We start from the raw sequence: 16,652 nt of genomic DNA, 5'->3' as shown, positions 1-16,652 counted from the left end.
CAGTCCTGTACAGTGCCTAGTACAGCCTGAAGGAAGCTGATTCAAGTTGACTGCTATGTAGATTCATTTCCAATTATGTAGGAGTTGATGCAAATGACAGAGTTGTTAAAGTATAAAAAGAAGGTCAAACAAAAATGTTGAAAATAATTCACCTGTGCTATATACATAAAGAATACAAAAAACTATATATATATATGTTACACATACTTAGATATTTATAATTTTACATGTATGTGTAGTTTTTTATTTTTTTAACTTTTTTATTTTATATTGGAGTATAGTTGATTAACAATGTTATGTGTAGTTTTTTTAATTTTAGGCACTGTGAAAAAAATGATGAATGCTTAAATTATCTTCCCCTCAAAATGTGTAGCATCTGAAATGAGCAGGTATCAAAAGAAAAATCTCAAATATTTATAAAATATAATACATAGGGAATATTTGCAAAAACAACCATGTTTGGATTTTGGGTTGGAGTTATGGAGGGCTGAGAAATACACAAGAAAGGTTACTTGGTAGATTTAATTCTACATTTTAGAAAGCTTAAATAATTTACAATTGTTCCTAGGCATTTTCAGTTCCAATTAGCTCTTAAAGTATAAACCAGAAAATGTTTTAAAATAAATTTGGTAAAAATCTCACTATTTGTGAATAGAGCTACTTATTCTAATTACCAGAAATGCAATGAAAATCTTTCTGGGATATAAAAAAAAGTAAGGAGTTGTTAAAGCTCTTATCTCCCTCTCACAACTCACTGTAGGTAAAACCTGAAAGTAAATATATAATCAAATTATTTGCATACTTACAAGTTAGGCCTTGTCCATCCTCATCTCTTCATGTGGCATTGAATAGAGGGCTTCATAAATTCTTCTAATCCCTGATCCATGAATTGCATATGAATTCATTTTATCAATACCAGGTGGAAAATATTCGCAAGGAAGAAATATAACCCCACTCCACCAGTTCCAGGTTGTGTTGATTTTAAATTGTGAACTTGGCTCTTACTTTCATAGTTAGGAGGAAATAATCAAAACAGCAATAATTTTCAATTGGCAGATTTAATGCATTAAACAAATAGAACCAAAGTTTAAATTAGACAAAAATGATATAATTGCTTTGTAAGGCAAGCTTGTCAGTCATGGTTCCTAAATTGAAGACGCATTAGTAATGCCATTGAGTATTCACCCCATTCACAGTTTTATTATTTATAAAAAGTTGAAAGTACTTACGGTCTTCTATAAAACATATAAAATGTCAGATTCAATTTGTACAAACAGCTAATTTTTATAAGGGCATAATGATACTGCTGACCTAAACACTGGTTCTTCATGCTTGGAGCTCTAGGGAAAAGCAAGTGAAACTGCTTTGTTTGCTCATTAGCCCTAACTTTATTGTACTTGTTAATATCTATGCTGATCCCTGGCAGGCAAACCCAGACTACGGAGACCTGTTAAGCAGCCACCTTAGCCCAAGGAACCTGACCTGAATCACAGAGACAATTTCTAATGGACTTCATATGCCCCTACCTGGTCGAGTTAATTATTTCATTCTTTGTCACCATTTCAGAAGCTGATTATATTTATTATATTGGTCATATTCACTCATTCATCAACAACGATTTTATCAGTTCTGTAAGTTTTTAGAAATTTTTTGCTCACATCAATTTTTACCTTTTTAAATGGTTCATCTCATTAATGCTTATTAATATAAGGCATAAAAGGGATAGGTTTTGGAAACAATCCATGTCCCAGATAGAGAATATTGGATTCCTTTTTTACTTAGATTATCTCCCCGTAGACTTCCTTCCCCGTTCCCAGATAGATCCTGTCAACCCTAATGAAGAATCTAATATTAACTGAAGTTGGCCAGAATCACTGACAATCCCATTCTAAAAATTACCCATTTGGAAAAACAGGGCTGGTCAAGAGCCAAATTACCTTCTCTGCTCTTCCAACTCCACTCCCTCAGAGACTGGGACAACTCAATTTTAAAAAACCGTTCGGAGAACTGCTGTAACAATGTTGTCCACAGGACAACTGACAACTTCCGTGAAGAGACTAAGCCAAAATCTATGGTGTCTGTTTATCATATTCCGCTGATCATAGTCATTTCCCTTGACAGTCTATTCTGCATCTAGAGAAGAAAGTATGTGAGGAATTTTATCCAGGGATGCTCTGGAACTAGCTCTACTGTAACTCCATAGAGCTGCCAATAGTTGTCTCCCTTTTAGAATTTTTTTTTTTAAGAGCACTATAAAAATAAAGGGTCCATTGTCAAATTAATCTAATACAATATACTATTCTGCTGCCAGGATGAACTTGAGTAACTTGCTCGACCTACTTTCAAAACAGAAATTCCTAAGAGTTCTCCATTATGACTATAATTTCTTGAATCATTTTAACATGATAAGTGTATCATAAGGATGCCATTTTTCCAAAAGCCATTTTCGAAAAAAGATATTTTTATAAAGATCTGAGCCCACTGAGCTTCAACAAATGTTAGGATCTAAAAAGAACACCATTATCTTCTCCTCATTCCACTTGCTTCTATATCAAGAAACTTAAATCAATTCCTGACTTTATCAAGCTCTGGACTGTCATTCAATGAGTATTTATTAAATGCCTGCCATGTGACAGACACTTTTCAAGGAACTGGGCATATTGGGTCAACAAAACAAAGCCCTCGCCCTCACAGAGCTGATATTCTAGCTACATTCATAAAAGAGACTCTTGAGTAACAGCAGACACCTAAGGCAATCATCTTAAAGCCCTTTACCATTTACCAAGAGAAGAACAGGATGCCGTTTTTGATTTGCTGAAAGCACTGCAGAAAAACTGATTTATGTTTAGAACACAGACTATAGCAGTAAATCATTATCCAGCTGAATAACCTTTTTATTTACCATCTGTTATTCCCTTCTGCTTGAGAAGAGTACAATTCTAAGAGGTCAAAGAGGATGCCCACCTTGTACACCGACATGTTCCCATCGTCTAGCACACTTAACATTTGTGGAATGACTAATGAGCATTAGGCCAAGTAATATATGAATAAATGAGTATATTCAAAGGGAACTGTATAACTGTGGTTGATTTAACATCCTTCATAATTCACAGTATCATCTTTCTTGCTTCTCAAAGTGACTCTGTCAAGTGACCTTCCTGTTATATTAGGCAGCAGGCAAGATCCTAAGAAAAATTGTAAACGTGCTTGTCATAGATTGAGGTAGATATTTCTGTGCTCTTTGCCCACCCCCACCCCTTCCCTTCCTCTACCTCCCAACATTCGGATATTCTGCTGCTAAATTCTTTAAATTTTGCTCTAAGTGGTGAAGCAAAAGATTCCATATAGTAGCTGCAAGAGGGAACCAATGTGCCATCTATGTGTTACCAAAAAGGAGAGCTCCCTTGATTCCCCAACTGCAGCATCATCAGCCTGCCACCTACCCTCTCAAACCCTACTTGTTTTTCCTGCTGAATTGCTCATGGTTTATTTTTTTTTTAATTGGAAACATTTAAACCCGATTCAGGAGCCACATTAAAATCTGGTCCTCAGAAATATTGCAGGCCAATCTCTTCAAGGTTTATGGCGACTATTTCTACAGTGTCACAGAAGGGCTTGTTTAAGCATTTGAGTAGAACCAGAGATGCCTGTTTGAGAAAAGCTTTGGCTCTAACTGAGGCATTCCTGCACAGTTTCTTTGTAACTAGGATAGATTTTCATTCCAGCAAGAAAATAAGTGAAGCTCTTCAACATTCTTCCTGAAACACCATCTTGGCCATCAACTTTACCTGATTAAGATTACAATAGAGAATTTCCTGGTGGTCCAGTGGTTAGGACTCTGTGCTTCAACTGCCAGGGTTTGATCCCTGGTCAGGGAACTAAGATCTCACAAGCCGCGTAGCATGGCCAAAAAAAAAAAAAAAAGATTACAATAGTCTTCTATCAATTAGCAACACATAATAGAAGGCATCATCATAGTGTACTAGCTGTTGCTTCCCACTGTGGGTTTTCTGTCACATAGTTCTTATTACAAACCTAGCTAAGATCATTTATATTTGAAAGGAACTGATTAAAGTGGTCATTTAAAAAAAATTGTGTGATTGTAAGGTACTTAGAAAAATACAAATTCCTAGGAGCCATTCAAGATCTCCTAAATTTGAATATTCAGAGAAGATCCAATGCCTAGAACAGTGCCTTGCACACAGTAGGTGCACACTAAGTATCAGTTAAAAGAATAATGCATGAGCTATTAAGTCCCACACTGCAGTGTTTCATTCCCTGAAGATAGATAGTTCATTCTGTGGGACAGAATCATTAGGATTTTCCCCACCTGACTCTTCGCTAGTCAAGACTTCCCTTGGAATGTGAGGTCCTTGAAGGAAGGAGCTCTGACGGTCTTGTTCACACACATAACCCCAGCCACATGAACAACACCCTGTACGTGGTACATGCTCACAAAATATTTGTTGAATAAACGAATCAGCCGGTGAATCCCAGTATTTACCAAGCCCCATATATAATACCAAGGGTGTTCAATCAGAGTAGAACTCATAATACTAAATACGGGTAAACCTGAGCCAGAAAAGTTGAAAGTTGACATTGATGACTTCAACGCAGTTCAATAGTCTATTTTCTTTCTTCAAACAGTAATATTTACTCTTTGGGAAGGATTGTAATGGCTCTCACATAAAGACCAAATTCTTCTTATTTAAACCTGTATAATAATGCCCCATAAAATTGTATACCTACAGCTAAAAATGTGAAATGTATTAGTTTATTAACATTGTAGCAGATTTTGCAGGTGGCATTCATGTATCAATGAACTTCTAACCTAAAGAACCATCCTCAAAGAAAAGGTATAGTCTTTAACACAGAAGAAAAAAATTTTTTCTTCCTTTCGGAGCTAAAGAGGTTTTCTTATTTTGTAGACTCCCAGTATAGTAGCATGGCTTGGTGTTGTTTGTTGTTTTGTTTTGCTCTGCTTTTTATTTTTTTATTCCAAAACAGAAGCAGAGATATTTAAAGTAGATATAAAGAAAACATATACCAAAAAAAAATTGGAGAAAACTTGTTTTTAAGAAATCCAATCAATATTAACTAAATTAACAAAACATTTTGAAAAAGTGGATACATGTCACTGGAGCTCCAAGAGAGCAGAGACTACATGTTATTTGACTTTGTCTCCTCTGCCCCTAACACAAAACCAGGTTCATAAAAGGTACTCAGTGAAAGTCTGGTAAATGAATGAATGAATGAATTCATTCATGTCTACCTAACAAATATATTCAAATAACTAACTTTGTTTTCCTTAATCAAACCCATTTTTTAACGTACCACTTTCAGTAGCAATTTTCTTGATACTCAAGTGCACATACCTTTTTCCACATATTCAGACAAAATTGTGCTCCAATTTTCAGTGTTGATTATGCTAGATACTACAGAGCCAAACCATTTTAAGAATTCAGCAAAACATTTAACTCTATTTGACACATAAATAGACAGCAGTGTTAAATCTGTCACTTTGTTTCAGTTACCACTACAACTGTTGATGGGATTTTAATCCGGTTGGCATCTACTTAACAAACAATATACTCACAGTTCTCAGTTTTCATTTTTCCCCTTTTACAAAGTAGAAAGTTAAATGGTAAAGTTAATAGAGCTGTAAAAAATATAGTACCAGATTTATTTTAATGACAGTGTGAGTGTCACTGATTTAGAACAGCTGCTCTCTAAATAAACAGACTCAGGGCCTAATAACTGTACAGAAAAAGGCAAAGGCAGATGTCTATTGCTGGGGCCTGAAGACCTGTTGGCAGGTCACTGCCCAGTTAGGATTACTGGTCTCAGTGGCAGTTTCCCCATAGCTCAAAAAACTGCCCAGCTGCTTTTGTATGCAGAGGTTCCTAGATCGATTTCTTCCTGGAATAGATTCCTCACAAACAAGGATAATCCTTTATTTGAGGTTTAGTCACTTGAATTCCTCTCTGTACTCTTCACTGTCAGGCTTTGCAATTTTTATTTATTCTTGGTAGAATGCACTTACTATTGTAGTTATGGCACTTTTTACTCTAAGCCCCTCTTTTCAGCGTCTTCAAGAGAGAAAGGTCTTTAGCTAGAAATTTCTCATGCTTGTTGACAGTCTGGAAATGATTTATTTTAGAAGAGAACAGAGGTGAAAGGAGTAGAAGGAAAGATCATTATTTCACCATCTTTGAGAACTTATCAGTTAATCACTGGTTTATTGTTAAATGAAATGTGATGGCTTTCAAGATTTAATTTTATTGCTTTTATCTTTAAGAAGTAACACTAAAATATTTTGCAGTCTCATGAGTAAATCCAACAGGCTAAAAAGATTCCCTGTGGCTAAATTAATTTTAATTTATTCTCTCTCATATTAGGTAAAGTGGATTACTGCAACACTAGACAATGAAAAAATGCTTTAATCTTATACATATTTATAAACACATTTACAAATATATTTTTAATGTATGGATCTACAAATAAAAAATATTTATTTTGTGGGTATGCTTTCAGATGTTTTCAAGACTAGCTTCTTCCACACACATGAAAGAGTCCATAATAATCAGAACTGTCACTCTTTAAAACCTCTACTTAATTTCCTGATATATTTTTTTTTTTTTTTTTGTGGTATGCGGGCCTCCCTCTGCTGTGGCCTCTCCCATCGCGGAGCGCAGGCTCCGGACACGCAGGCCCAGCGGCCATGGCCCACGGGCCCAGCCGCTCCGCGGCATGTGGGATCCTCCCAGACCGGGACGCGAACCCGGTTCCCCTGCATCGGCAGGCGGACGCGCAACCACTGCGCCACCAGGGAAGCCCCTATTTCCTGATATTTTAATCCATTGCTTTCCAAAGCTTTATCTCCACGAGAATTATTGCATATATACCTAGAACTAAATTATAAAATGGTTACTGAAAGAATTATTTAACAGTATTTCAAAATATATCAAACTCACTCTGGGCTTTCTGATTTTGCTACATAGAAATAAAATATTTATTTCTTTATTTCTTTAATTTCTTTAGAGAATAGCAAGATTCAAGGCCATCTGTTGCTTTTGTCTCTTCTTTTTCTAATAAAAGAGATTCTTTGAAGTAAATTATTGCCAATTACATGTTCATCCAGAGAGAACAGAAAAAATAGTGAGTGGATTTGCTCAAAAGACTATTCCAACTTCACGAGTGTGAAGTCTTCAACATAGACTATTAAACAGTAGAGACTAGAGTGGAAAATATACAGAGACTAAAACTAAATACTATAACTACTAAGAATTTAAAGGAAACTTGTCATTATCTTTTTAATTAGATGCAAAAGCAAGCTGTTTATGAAAGTTAAGACCCCTATACTTATGTCTGATTTCTTATGCTAACCTTAAAGACTCTAAAATGAAAACTCACTGAAATACTGAGTCCACATACAGGTAATAGCTTATCAGAACCAAGTTTATATATCAGAAACAGAAATCGAAGGAAAGTATACATAAAAATATAAAGTTATATATCATGTTTATTATTATATTTTTATTATCTGAGCTCTAGAACTGGATTTTGTCTCATCTTCATAATTCCAAATGTAAAATTAAAACAAAAAACCTGTGTTTTTTCCTCTTACAATGTTTGATTCAGGGTAAGACTAACAGTAAGCCATTACTAAATTTAAATTCCCCTTTCTCCTCTTAGGGTAGGATCAATAAGTAAGAAGTAAGCTGGACATGAATATCGTACATCAGGAAATTCCCTCAAAGAAGACACTATATCCAGGATAGAACTCAACATGTTAAATAAACAGTGCACTGGAGCCAGCCTCACCTGAACTGGAGTTGTCTTAGCTATTGTCCAGAAAGCATAAGCAGGAACATAAGAAAAACACATAAGGAAAGATTCTCTTTTTTCCTCCATATTCAGAATAACACATTGGTATCACCTTCCTGGGTACAGGGGACAAGCATAAGTGACTGTTGCCTAACTTCCCAACGTTGAAAACAATTATGCTCACTTGAAAAATCCTTTTTCAGCAGAAAAGTGTTACTTCTCACAAATTCTTAAATGGAATACAATTTTATGTCCAATCAAACATTATTATTACTACATATGAACCACAGTAGGACAATCTGGCAGGTATATTATTTGGGGCACAAATCCCAACCTGTGTTTAAAAAAAAAAGCATTACATAAAAAGCTCAGTTAGATGTTAGCCAGGGTTCAAAATGAAAACGTATGCACGAGCCATTCAGAGCTCACAAATAAATAAAAATGGAAAGGTCAGCAATGGTCTTTCTTCCTCACTGTTACTAAGCCTTTGAAATAAGCTCAGGAAATGTATGCAGGTGGTTTTTTGATTAATTTGATAGAGCAACATCCATGGAACAAATTTACAAGTGATTTGCAGGCAGGCTGGCATTACTGAAATGAACGGTGCTATTACTATGATTTATGCTACTATTCCTAACACAAATGATAAAGTGAAATTTACAGTCCTTAATTACCACCATGAAAAATTGGGAGGGAGAAAAGAGAGCAAAGGCTGGTAATTTGCAAACTTGTCAGTAAGGCAAGATGCAAAAATCCATTTGCTTCACTTAAAAAAAAAAAGATACTGCATAAATGGGCATTGCTACATTGTTATTAACCCACTTGAGAAGGGAAGGGAGTTCAAAAAATAAACAAATGACCAAAATGTAACCCTGAGATGCCAGGTATTGTGGTTTAGGAAAACAGGTGACAAAATGTAGCCTCTATTTATTTAAAGCAGGAAGGTGACAAAATACAACACTACACTATACTTTATTTGGGCCAATCACAAAGTCCCAGCTTGCTTTTCAAATCACTTCCTTTCAAATGTTCTATAGTGGGGAAAAAAAGAAAATTAAAGAAATCATATCTGTAATTTTTAACTAAATGTTTTTCTCTTGTCCTATTCATATCCAAATAGCACTGAGAATCTGTTAGGATATTCAGAGATGTTTACACAGACATTGCTATTCACAGAACTCTAACAAAGCTTTGCAGAGGAACCTGTTCTGCGAGGCATGGCTCAAGCACTGCATTTGTCAAGAGGTTGGAGATTATGTGAATGCCTAGTTTCCTGGGCCCATGGCCCTTTGCTCTCTCCATCTTCCATAACTTCCTACTTTAACGGTCCAGCCAGGATTTATTTCCAATACTCATTCCCTCACATGACTGACCTACTATCAGGGAATGCCTAGGGTTCTAATGGACCTTCTAATCACTATTTGTAACGTTTGGTTCAATATATAGTGATTCCATTCAGTGGTCATTCACACTACTTCACAGACGGCTGCATAGCAAAACTCCGCAAAGTTACAAGGCATGGCAACTGGTTGTATATAACAGGTAACAGAGGTGGAACAATCAAAGATGGCAGAAGTTTCTTGTCTGCCTGATTTAGAAAATAATGGTGCAACTTGAGATAGAGGTGCACAACCAAGACGTGGAAATTGATAAGTTAGTTTCAGTAATGTTAAGTCTGAGTTGCTGTCAGGATACCCAGATGCAGATACGCAGTAAACATTACTAGGAATGTAGGACTAACGCTCTGGAGAAAACTTAGGCCCAGTTATATAGATGTTTGAGAAATCTGAACAGAAATTAAGGTTGAAGGCATGGAAGAGGATCAGATGGTCACAGTGGGGATGTAAAAACAAGAGACCTAACAGCAGAAACAAAGAGAAGACATATTTGGAGGGCCAGAAAAAAGAAAATAATGAGATCAGAAAGGACTAATCAGAGAACTAGGAGGAGTCTGAAAAGAATCTCAAGAAGAAAGAAATGATCATCAATGTCACATGCTGCATAGAAATCAGGAAGAATGAGAAAATTCCATTAAATCTGTTGACCAAGGTAACTCCAACACACAAAAACCAAAATACAAGATTCTGAGAAATAAACACATGTAAGAAAAAGGGGCTGCAAGTGTAGAGTTTTCCTATTAGAAATCAAACAAGAAAAGATTTAAGAGAACACTATGGAGATGAATTAGGAGAAAGTGCTTTATATAGTAGATATAAAGCATACATGTGTCTTACTGATTTCTGATTTCCTGCCACTTCTTAAAAATTTCTTCTTTCATTACTGGGATATTATAGTGTATGAAAATAGCCTTCAGATAGCTCTTTTATGGAGTTTATCCCTTTTGTATGTAGGACCTCAGTGATCATGATGGATTATTTCCCTTGCCTTGTTCCCAGAAAGCCTAAAAACATGTGTGCATTCTACAACCAAGCACTTTCTCCATTTCTACTTCCTATCAACTCAGGCTTCCTTCCCACTCCATAAATCTTCTTTTTTTAAAGCACCATTTTCTCCATTTCCATAACCTTCCTCCTGAGATTTTAAAATTATAATAAAATTTTCACATCTTCTCTAATAACCTCCTTACTTCAAATTCATGAATTTCACACTTTTCCCTCAGGAATTTTCCATACCTCCATTCATCTGTATTTGGATAGTATCTCTTTTTCACAAGTATTTGCTAAGTTATATTTTCATCACCATACTTGAAATGCACCACATGGAATTTGAAATGCTGTTTCTTTTAATTTATATTTCTTTTAACATTTTCATCAATAGTTAATATTAACTACAATTTGAAGACTTATTCTATGTATTAAACTTTTAATATACTGCTTGACATTCATTGTCTCATTTCATCATCTCTAAAAACCTTTGAAGTGATTGTTTTTATTCTCTCCAATTCACAGATAAAGGAAACTGAGTGTCAGGAAGGTTAGGTCACTCATCCAAAGTCACAAAGCAACTAAGCAACAGAGCTGGCTTGGAGTTTGTACCCATGTCCATTTGACTCCAATGTTCATCATTTACCTTGTAGAAAATTCTATCTCAATCCTTTTAGTCTTACTTTATAAGAATATCATTTGTCAATTAATGTATTTTCATTATTGGAACATTGCACAAAACAATTAAATTCTCATTAGTGAAAGCAGGCCTCTATCAATTCTGGTTCATCCTAACTCAAAATATTCAAAAGGACAGATTTCAAGAATTGTTTTGTTCCTTCTTCTATCCTCTCTTCACACTTTAACAAGCAGTATTCTGTCTTGCAAGAGACCCAAGTTGTTTTAATGGGTCTTTCCCTCCGCCACTCTCCCTTGTTTTTTCCTCTATCTTAATTACTCTGAATTCTTCTTTATTGGTAGATAGCATAAATGTGCATAAGACCACCAAAATTTCAAATTACCCTTAATTTTCATTAATATTATGATACCCACATCTTCTAGAGTTGATCTTAGTACATATATTCTTTTCTGTCAGATATAATATATATCATATATCTATAACATAAGTATATAAACACACAATTTAATGGCATTAAATTAGAAGTATATATATTAGGTAGCTTTATATTATGTAGCTTAGTGTGAATATGTTAAATTTTTATTTTTATCATATTTTATATATTTATGCACATATATATGTAATTTAATAGTATTAAACCAGCAGCATGTTTTATACTAAGTAGTTCTCAAACAATACATAGATCGGTTTTTCTAAACATTCTTTTTATAACTTTTCTCTCCTTTTTACTTTCACAATTGGAATGCTAGCTATATTCATGTCTTCTCAAATACATTAAAGATCAAAAAGCACAATTACATTTAAAATAAAAGAGGGGACTTTCCTGGTGGAGCAGTGGTTAAGAATCCGCCTGCCAATGCAGGGGACATGGATTCTGTCCCCGGTCCAGGAAGATCCCACATGCCACAGAGCAACTAAGCCCGTGTACCACAACTACTGAGCCTGCACTCTAGAGCCCGCGAGCCACAACTACTGTGCCTCGTGCCACAACTACTGAAGCCCATGCGCCTAGAGCCCTGCTCCACAACAAGAGAAGCCACCGCAATGAGAAGCCCGTGCACTGCAATGAAGAGTAGCCCCCGTTCACCGCAACTAGAGAAAACCCATGCGCAGCAAGGAAGACCTAAGGCCAGCCAAAAATAAACAAATTAATTTTTTAAAAAAGAGTTCTAGAGCCAGAGTGGGTTTGAATGTCACTCTGCCACTTATTAAAAAATAAGAAAAAGAAAAGAAAAGAGATGTCATACCTCTGTCTATGTGATACTTTCTCTAGAACTTCACTGTTCAATACTGTAGCCATTAGCCACACTTGGCAATTTAAACTTAAATTTGAATTAATTAAAATTATATAAAGTTAAAATTTAGTTTCTCAGTTGCAATAGCCACATTTCGTGTGGCTAGTGGCTACCATTTAGGGCAGAGCATATGCAGCACATTTTCCAACATCACAGAAATTTCTATTGGACAGTGCTGATCTAAGAAAATTCAACAGATAAGTCAATCTTTAGTATGTCTTGCTAGTTCTCTTAAGATTATTCCCCGCCATGAATGAATAAAGAAAATGTAGTATATACATACAGTGAAATACTATTCGGACTTTTAAAAAGAAGGAAATTCTGCAATATGTTACAACATGGATGAATCTTGAGGACATTATGCTAAGTGAAATAATAAGCCAGTCACAGAAAGACAAACGTAGTATGATTTCATTTACATGAAGTATCTAAAATAGTCAACTTCATAGAATCAAAGAGTAAAATCCAGGGGCGGGAGGAATGTGAAATGGCGAATTACTAATTAATAAGCATAAAGTTTTAATTTAGCAAAATGAATAAGCTCTAGGGGTCTGCAGTACAACACTGTACCTACAGTCAACACTGTAGGTTGTATTATACACTTAAAAATTTAAGAGGGTAGATCTCATGTTTTTTGTTCTTACCACAACAAAATAATATTTTTAAAAAACATAGGGCTATATCTGGGCATGGTTCTGAGGGAAACAAATGACCGATAACAAATTATTCTCTTACCATTAAAAAAAAATTATCTTCTTTCCTACTTTTTACTTTTTTTAATTGCTAACCCTTAGTCTTTATAAATTTTTCTACTCACTACCACTTTTAAATAACAGTCTTGGAAATATTTTACAATGTAAGATCAATAATGCAAATGTCCTCCAATTCAAAAAGTCTTCCATGACTTTTTCTTAAATAAAATAGCCAAGAGATCTTGAACCACTTTTTATTTCCCCTTGCTCCAAAATTTAAATAACAAAACAAAGTAAAACAAGCCATCCTAATAGAGTGAGCAATTCTTTGTAAACTCCAGTGATAAGGCCACTGTCCGTACAGTGGGTATGGTCCTTTGCTAAGAATTTTGTTTCTAGAGCTGGAAGAGAACTCCTCAATAGCGTGTTACACTTTTTATAGACAGGTCATTATTTCAGCTCCTAAGTCCTATATTTCTACCACTGTCAGCAATTTTACAACAGACTTCTGGTTTTTTCCTTGCTTCCCTATTTTCTGAGAAGTTTCAAACCGAAAGAATACACATGTGAAAAGCTGTCATGACAAAAGTTAGGATTGTAATCTACAGTCATGGACCACACAGAGACTAACTGGCCAACATATACATCAAACCTTTAATCTTGACCTTCTTAGCACACACTCTTTGACTGAGATATCCTTGACAACAAAAAGTTTATGTCTGAATGTATTTCTATTAGAAAAAGAGATACATCTTCTACTGTGTCTTTTCTTAATGATTAAAAAGAATTACCAAAACACACACCAAGTATTTTAAATATGAAAACTAGAAAAGGCAGCTAAAACTGTTGAAAGCAGTTGTCCATGAAACAAGACCGGAGGGAGGAATAATGGGCCAAAGGTATATTGTATTCAGTCCTATAAGCCTTTCAGTAGTTTTTTTTAAATTTATGTCTTTTATTTATTTTATTTTTGGCTGCATCGGGTCTTCGTTGCTGTGCGCGGGATTTCTCTAGCTGCAGCCAGCGGGGGCTACTCTTCATTGCGGTGTGCGGGCTTCTCATTGCGGTGGATTCTCTTGTTGTGGAGCACGGGCTCTAGGCGCATGGGCTTCAGTAGTTGTGGCTCGTGGGCTCTAGAGCACAGGCCTAGATTTTTTTTTTTAAAAGCAATTTTATCATTAAAAAAATTATTTGTAAAATGCACATGGTTTAAAAATCTACTGAGTGACTTCCCTGGTGGAGCAGTGGTTAAGAATCCGCCTGCCAATGCAGGGGAAACGGGTTCAATCCCTGGTCGGGGAAGATCCCACATGCCGTGAAGCAACTAATCCCGTGCACCATAACTACCCAGGCGTGCTGCAGCTACTGACACCCACACGCCTAGAGCGTGTGCTCTGCCACAAGAGAAGCCACTGCAATGAGAAGCCCGTGCACCACAACTACTGAGCCCAGGTGTGCTGCAGCTACTGACACCCACACGCCTAGAGCGTGTGCTCTGCCACAAGAGAAGCCACTGCAATGAGAAGCCCGCGCACCACAGTGAAGAGTAGAGCCCACCACTCGCCACAACCAGAGAAAGCCCACACACAGCAACATTTTATCATTAAAAAAATTATTTGTAAAATGCACATGGTTTAAAAATCTACTGAGTGACTTCCCTGGTGGAGCAGTGGTTAAGAATCCGCCTGCCAATGCAGGGGACACGGGTTCAATCCCTGGTCGGGGAAGATCCCGCATGCCGTGAAGCAACTAATCCCGTGCACCACAACTACTGAGCCCAGGCGTGCTGCAGCTACTGACGCCCACACGCCTAGAGCGTGTGCTCTGCCACAAGAGAAGCCACTGCAATGAGAAGCCCGTGCACCACAACTACTGAGCCCAGGTGTGCTGCAGCTACTGACACCCACACGCCTAGAGCGTGTGCTCTGCCACAAGAGAAGCCAATGCAATGAGAAGCCCGCGCACCACAGTGAAGAGTAGAGCCCACCACTCGCCACAACCAGAGAAAGCCCACACACAGCAACGAAGACCCAACGCAGCCATAGATAAATACAAAAATAAATTTATTTTTAAAAAAATCTAGGGACACAACCTGATTGTCCACCAATTGCGGAACATATCAATTTTACATATTAGAATAAAATGTGTGAACAATTGCAAAATACATGAATTTAGAAAATATTTGACTTTTGCCATATATCTATATCTATATCTATACCTGCCCTTGATTCTCTTTACAAAAACATCTTAATTAATGGCTCTTCCCAATTTATTAAGAAGAATATACAATTTTGTAAACTTTTAAAATATTTTAAAAACTGTTTTTATGGATACACACATGTTTAAAAAGGCAAGAAAACACTATGGAAATGTTACAAACCAACTTTAGAATACTGAAAGTTGAAAAAACTGGAAAAGGTGGGAAGAGGAGACAAGAGAGGAAGCATAAGGGATAAGAAATAGTTATTGGCTGTGTCTATAAGGATTTATTTTTTAATATCTGTTAAATCTAGGTGGGGAATGTTAAATCTCAGTGGTGGGTGTCATTATTTTCTGTACTTTTCAGTTATTTTGAAGTTTTTTCACTTTAAAAAAAATTTCTCCTTCCTCATTGTTGAAAGTGTCCTTGGTATTTTAAAGATTTTCCAACTAAATACACAGTATTCTCTGCTGCTCCTTTTTAGAGAACTGAGGAGAAACTTTAATCCCAGAATTGTAGTTATCATTATTAAATCCAATGTGCAAGAGCACACGTAAAACAACAAGCAATATTAATAATCCGCCCATAAACCAGCCATACCGGTGATACATCAAATGTATATATATTGGCCTCATGCACTTCAGCCCTACTCAAGCCCTTGAACCCTTTTATTTGCTTCCTTTTCCTTGAACTTTGAGAAGAAAATAAAGGTTAAACAAGTATGTAAATATTCAAATGTCCAAAATCATGTCAACCTGCATTTTAAAATATGGTCACTGTAAAACAAAGGTTGATTTGACTGAGTAAAGATGTATAGTACTCACTGTAAATGAATCCCTGTTGGAGAGCAGTAGGATCAAGTGCTGTCTGTGCCTAAGTGAACAGAAAGAGAATCATAATGATAGAGTTGAAATTAGGCTGATAGTTTGGGCATTTTCAAATTAAAATGTCATCCAATTTTAATTTTTATATAATCTTCTTTGTGATTTTCCAGTAGCTCATTCTCAGAAAAGCTGCAGGCTACTTAACAGACTGAAGAATGAGTGACAGTGGGGACAAGAACACTTACATTTACACAGTGTAAAGGAAGAGGTTTGTCTTTCTCCATCTGTGTAGGGTAAATAAATTTCTTCAACTTTAAAAAAACCTACAATTAAAGATGTGCTAAACATTGTCCATAACTCGAAATTTCATCTAAATTTGCCGCTCTATTTCTATTTTTTAATTTGATTTAATTTTTTTATACAGTAGGTTCTTATTAGTTATAAATTTTATACATATTAGTGTATATATGTCAATCCCAATCTCCCAATTCATCCCACCAGCAACTCCCCACCACCCCTGCTTTCCCCTTTTGGTATCCATACGTTTGTTCTCTACATCTGTGTCTCTATTTCTGCCTTGCAAACTGGTTCATCTGTACCATTTTTTTAGATTCCACATATATGTGTCAATATACGATATTTGTTCTTCTCTTTCTGACTTACTTCACTCTGTATGACAGTCTCTAGGTCCATCCACGTATCTACAAATGACCCAATTTCATTCTTTTTATGGCTGAGTAATATTCCATTGTATATATGTACCACATCTTTATCCATTCGTCTGTTGATG

At 36.0% G+C, this 16,652-nt stretch overlaps 1 protein-coding gene across 1 annotated transcript in view; it reads right to left on the bottom strand.

Moving 5' to 3' along the window:
• Nucleotides 1-15,308: 15,308 nt before the first annotated feature.
• Nucleotides 15,309-16,652, bottom strand: part of C7H4orf33 (chromosome 7 C4orf33 homolog) — a 75,076-nt gene continuing 73,732 nt past the window's right edge. The window contains exon 14 of the transcript XR_008617918.1: nt 15,309-15,911. The gene's annotated coding sequence lies outside the window, so the exon portion shown is untranslated. The remainder of the gene's footprint in view (nt 15,912-16,652) is intronic.

This window comes from Physeter macrocephalus, chromosome 7 (assembly GCF_002837175.3).
Source record: "Physeter macrocephalus isolate SW-GA chromosome 7, ASM283717v5, whole genome shotgun sequence".
Lineage (NCBI taxonomy): Eukaryota > Metazoa > Chordata > Mammalia > Artiodactyla > Physeteridae > Physeter > Physeter macrocephalus.
Note: the sequence above shows the minus strand (reverse complement) of the source record. Positions and strands in the feature narration are given on the sequence as shown.